The following is a 6,000-nucleotide window of genomic DNA, read 5'->3' on the forward strand; positions in this document are numbered from 1 at the left end:
TATTTTCAATTTCATTGATTTATGCTTTTAGCTTTCTAATTTTCTTTCTTGTGCATACTTTGGCTTTATTTAACTTTTCTTTTTCTGGATTTTTGAGGTTGGAATTGAGATTATTGATTAGAGAGTTTTCCTGTTATGTAAGCATTTAGCAGTATAAATTTCCCTTAGCGTTACTTATTATTAGCTGCATCCCACAAATTTTGATATGTTGTATTTTCATTTTCATTCACCTCTTTGTGTTTTTAAAATTTCTTTTGAGATTTCATCTTTGATCCATGGATTACTTAGAAGTGTGTTTAATTTCCAAATGTTTGCAGATTTTTCAGTTGTATTTCTGGTATTTATTTCTTGTTTGATTCCACTGTGGTCAGAAAATGTGCTCTGCATGATCTCAGTCCTTTTAAAATTTGTCGAGGTTTGTTTTATGACCTACATTATCATCAATTTTGGTGACTGTTCCATGTGTGCATGAAACAAATGTGTATTCTACTCTTATTGTATGGAGTTTTCTATAAATGTCAACTAGATCCTGTTGGTTGATGGTGTTGTTCAGTTGTTCTAGATCATTGTTGATTTTCTGTCTAGTAGCTTTATCAATTGCTGTGAATGGGGTGTTGAAGTCTCCAACTAGAATTGTGGATTTGTCTATTCCTCCTTTTAGCTCTAACTGTTTTTGTTTTACATACTTTGAAGCTCCATGGTTTGGTGCATACACATTTACGATTGTTCTATCTTCTTGGAAGGTTGGTCTTTTTATCATTATGTAATGTCCCCCTTTCTCCCTAGTAATTTTCTTTTATCTGAAATGTTTCTCTGACATTAATTTACCCATTCTTGCTTTTCTTGATTAATGTTTACATGGGAGATCTTTTTCTATCCTTTTATTTTCAACCAACCTATGTCATGTTTGAAGGGAGCTTCATGTAAACAACACATATTTGGGTCTTTTTTTTTGGTTGGTTTGTTTGGTTTTTTGGTTGGTTTGTTTTGTTTTGTATTCACTCTGCCAATATCTGTCTTTTAATTTGTGAATTTAGACCATTTACATTTAATGTATTATTGACATGTTAGGCCTTAAGTCTGCCATCTTATTTTTTGTTTTCTATTTGTTCCCACTGTTTCTCATGCCTCTATTTCTTTTTAAAAAATTGTTTCCTTGAGAGTTATATGAACATTTTTTAAGTTCCATTTTTGATGTATTTATAATGTTTTTGAGTTTTGAATAATTTTTTTTTCCTTTTTAATTGAAGTATAGTTGATTTACAATATTATATTGTTTCAGGTGTACAGTAGAGTGATTCAGTACTTTTAGGGATTATATTACATTAAAAGATATTATAAGATAATGGCTATAATTCCCTATGCTATAAAGCTATCCTTGTTGCTTATCTATTTTATACATAGTAGTTTGTATCTCTTAATTCCATACCCCTAATTTTCATCTCTCTCTTCCCTCTCTCCTTTGGTAACCATTGGTTTTTTTCTCTACATCTGTGAGTCTGTTTCTGTTTTGCATACACATTAATTTGTATTATTTTTTAGATTCCATATGTAAGTGATATCATACAGTATTTGTCTTTCTCTCTCTGACTTATTTAACTAAGCATAATATTCTCTAGGTCCATCCACATTGCTGTAAATGGCAGAATTTTTTTTTTTTTTTAATATTTTCTTGGCCACGCTGTCTGGCATGTGGGATCCTAGCTCCCTGATCAGGGATCAAACCCATGCCCCTTGCATTGGAAGCGTGGAATCTTAACCACTGGACCGCCAGGGAAGTCACATGAATTTCATTCTTTTTTATGGCTGAGTAATATTCCATTTTGTGTGTGTGTGTGTATATATATATGTATACACACACACACACACACACACACACACACACACATATATATATCACATCTTCTTTATCCATTAGTCTGTTGATGGGTGCTCCATATCTTGGCTATTGTAAATAGTGCTGCTATGCACATTGGGGAGCATGTATCTTTTCAAATTGGTGTTTTTATTTTTTCTGGATATATGCCCAAAAGTGGAATTTCTGGATCATATGGTAGTTTTACTCTTTTGAGGAACCTCCATACTGTTTTCCTTAGAGGCTGCACCAACTTACATTCCTACCAACAGTGTACACGGGTTCCCTTTTCTTCACATCCTCTCCAACATTTCTTACTTGTAGACATTTTGATAGCCATTCTGACAGGTGTGAGTTGATATCTCCTTGTTTTGATTTGCATTCCTCTAATAATTAGCAATGTTTTGCATCTTTTCATGTGCCTGTTAGCCATCTGTATGTCTTCTTCGGAAAAATGTCTATTCAGGTCCTCTGCCCATTTTTTGATTGGGTTGTTTGTTTGTTTGTTCTTGTTTTTGGCCATGCCCCGCGGCTTGCAGGATCTTAGTTTCCTGACTAGGGATCGAACCTAGGCCGCAGCAGTGAAAGCGCTGAGTCCTAACCACTGAACCACCAGGGAATTCCTGGGTTGTTTTTTTTTTTTTAATATTGAGTTGTATGAGCTGTATGTTTAGTTTGGATATTAACCCCTTGTTGGTCATATCTTTTGCAAATATTTTCTCCCATTCCAAAAGTTGCCTTTTCTTTTAGTTATGGTTTATTTGTCTGTTCAAAAGCTTTTTTAAAAACTAGGTTCCATTTGTTTATTTTTGCTTTTATTTCTTTAGCCTCAAGAGACAGATACATAAAATATATTGATACATCCCACAGATTTTGTAGTGTTGTGCTTCCATTTTCATTTGTCTCTAGGTGTTTTCTGATTTCCTCTTTGATTTCTCCATTGACCCATTGGTTTTCTAGTAGCATGTCATTTAATCTCCACGTGTTTGTTTTTTTCCCATTTTCTTTCTATAGCTGATTTCTAGTTTCATACAGTTGTGGTCAGAAAAAATGCTTGAATATGTGTGCATCTTTCTTACAGCTTTGGTTGTACAGGAGTCTTTCTGTTTCTAGTCAGTTTTCGGTGAGAATTGTTCCACATTTAGATGTATTTTTGATGTATTCCTGGAGGGAGGTGAGATCCACATCCTCTTACTCCACCATCTTGATATATCCCCCTGAGTTTTGTATTGTTTTCTTATTGGTTGCTCTAGCTATTATACACATAAGTAACTAACCACCACTTACAGGTGTTGACATTTTACCACTTAAAGTGAAATATAGAAACCTTACTTACATTTAGGTTCCTTTACCCTCCCGGTTTAAAAATATAATTTCCTAAGTATTTTCTCTCTATATATTAAGATGTTATAACTTTTTCTTCAATCATATATTATGATTAAAGAAACTCACGAAATGAAAGATAGTCTATTATGTTCACTTCTACTTTTACCCATTTCATTGTTCTCCTTTCCTTTCAGAAAGCCCCATCTTACTATTATCTTTTTCCTTCTGTTTGGACGGTTTTCTTTAGCCATTATTTAGGGGTAGGTCTGCTAACAACAAATTATCCTAGTTTTCCTTCATTTGAAGATGTCTTTATTTCTCCTGAATTTCTGTAGTATAGTTTCACAGATACAGGACTCAGGCTAGGTGCATCTTTTCTTTCAGCACTTAAAGACTGTTGTTCCACTACCTACTGGCCTCCATTCAGATGAGAAATCTGCTTTCATTCAAATTGGTTTTCCTTTGTAGATAATGAATCATTTTTCTCTGGCTGTTTTTAGAAAGTTTTTCTTTGTCCTTAGTTTTCAAAAATTTAATTATAATGTGTTTTCATGTGAATTTCTTTGAGTTTATCCTATTTGGGGTTTACTCAGTTTCTTGAACTTGTAAGTTTATGTCTTCCATCAAATTTGGGACGTTTTCAGCCATTATTTCTTCAAATTCTTTCTTTAGCTTCACACTCTCTTTTCTCTCCTTCCCAGCTCTCCAATGATAGAAATGTTAGATCTTTAGTTATTGTCCCAGAGCTCTCTGAGTCTCTATTAATTTTTTCCCATTTTTCTCTGTTGTTTACACTGAGTAAATTCTATTTATTAGTCTTCAAGTTCACTGATGCTATCATTTGTTGTGTCCATTCTACTACTGAGTCCACTAAGTGAGTTTCTAAAAAAAATTTCACATTGTATTTTCAGTTCTATAACTTCCATTTGGTTCTTTAAAAAATATAACAGCTTTATTGAGATACAATTCATATACCACAAATGCATCCTTTAAAAGTGTATAATCCAGTGGTTTTTAGTGTATTCAGAATCATGCAACAATAGACACTGGTTAATTTCAGAACGTTTTCATGATCCCTCAAAGGAAATCCTGTCCCCATCAGTGATATTTTCCATTTCCTCCTCTTTCCAGCCCCTGGCAACAACCAACCCACTTTCTATTCTATGGATTTGCCTATTCTGGACACTTCATATAAATAGAATCATGTATGTGGTCCTTTGTGGCTGACTTATTTCACTCAGCATAATGTTTTCAAGGTTCCTCCCACTGCAGTGTTCATCAGTACTCCATGCCTTTCTTTTTTAGAAAATATTTATTTATTTGGCTGTGCTGGGTCTTAGTTGTGGCATGCGGGATCTTTAGTTGTGGCATGAGGGATCTTTTAGTTGTGGCATGCATGTGGGATACAGTTCCCTGACCAGGGATCGAACCTGGTCCCCCTGCATTGGGAGTGTGAAGTCTTAGCCGCTGGACCACCAGGGAAGTCCCAGTACTCCATGCCTATTATTCATGGCTGAATAATATTTCATGGTATGGATGTACCACATTTTGTTTATCCATTCATCACCTGATGCACATTTAGGTTGTTTCTATTTTTTCTATTATGAATAATGCTACTATGAACATTTATGTACAGGTTTTAATGTGGACATAACTTTTAAAAAATTTAAGTACAGTAGATTTACAATATTATATTAGTTTCAGGTGTACAGTATAGTGATTCAGTATTTTTGCAGATTATACTCCATTATAAATTATTACGAGATAATGGCTGTAATTCCCTGATCTGTACAATATATGCTTGTTGCTTATCTTGGACATAACTTTTCATTTCTCCTTGATATACAGAATTTCTGGGTCATAGGGTACCTCTCTGTTTAACATTTGGAAGAACTGCTAGACTGTTGTCCAAAGTGGTCGCACTATTTTCCAATCCGACCAGCAAAGTGTGAGTGTTTCAGTTTCTCCACATCCTCACCATTTGTTCATTTTTATAACTTCTATTTCTTTGTGAGAATTTTTTTCAGTTGTTTAAAAAGAATTTGCAATTTAGAGCAGAAGCATTTTTATGATGGCTGTTTTAAAATCCTTGTCAGATAACTTCGACATCTAACTCTTGGTATCGCCATCAGCTGATTGTCTTTTACCATCAAAGTATGGTTTCCCTGGTTCTTCACATGGTGAGTGATTTTCAGTTGTATCCTGGGCATACTGGTTGTGATGTCAGGAGACTCTTGATTCTATTTAAATCTTCTATTTCAGCAGGTGGTCACCCTTTTTAGGTTCAGGGTGTAGGTTCTGGGCTTCTTTCACGGCTTTAGTTGCAATGATAGTTTAGATCTCAGAGCCCATGCAAAGCTGTCCTGGGCTGTCTTGTTCTTCTGTGCTGTGGGGCTCCTACATCTTCCCTGCTGGTCCCCATGATGTCTGCTGTCACTGTGTCACCACCCACAGTGGGGAGCTGAAGCCAATGGCCTGGGTGGAGGGCAGGGCTTCACTGCTGCTATGGGCAGATCGGACCACCTGCCTGACTGTGGGGTCTGAGTGAAGCTACCTGTCAGCAGTTATCAGCCAGGAGGAAACCCACATCCTGGGCCCCTCCTGTCTGGCAGCACTCAGGGCCGCCAAGGCCATTGGCTGCTCAGCTCCCAGACGGAGAGACAGAGCCACGGATACACTCTGGAAAGGCCCTTGCTGTCCCATTGGTCCTGGGAGGCCACTGGCAGCTCTGCTTCTGTATATTTGGCTCTGGACCGTGACCTCTGCCTTTGCCCCAGCTGAGTGGCGGGAGCTGGCTGAGGCCCTGGGACTGCGGGGCC

The sequence above is a fragment of the Eschrichtius robustus genome, chromosome 7 (genome assembly GCF_028021215.1).
Source record: "Eschrichtius robustus isolate mEscRob2 chromosome 7, mEscRob2.pri, whole genome shotgun sequence".
NCBI classification, from domain to species: Eukaryota; Metazoa; Chordata; class Mammalia; order Artiodactyla; family Eschrichtiidae; genus Eschrichtius; species Eschrichtius robustus.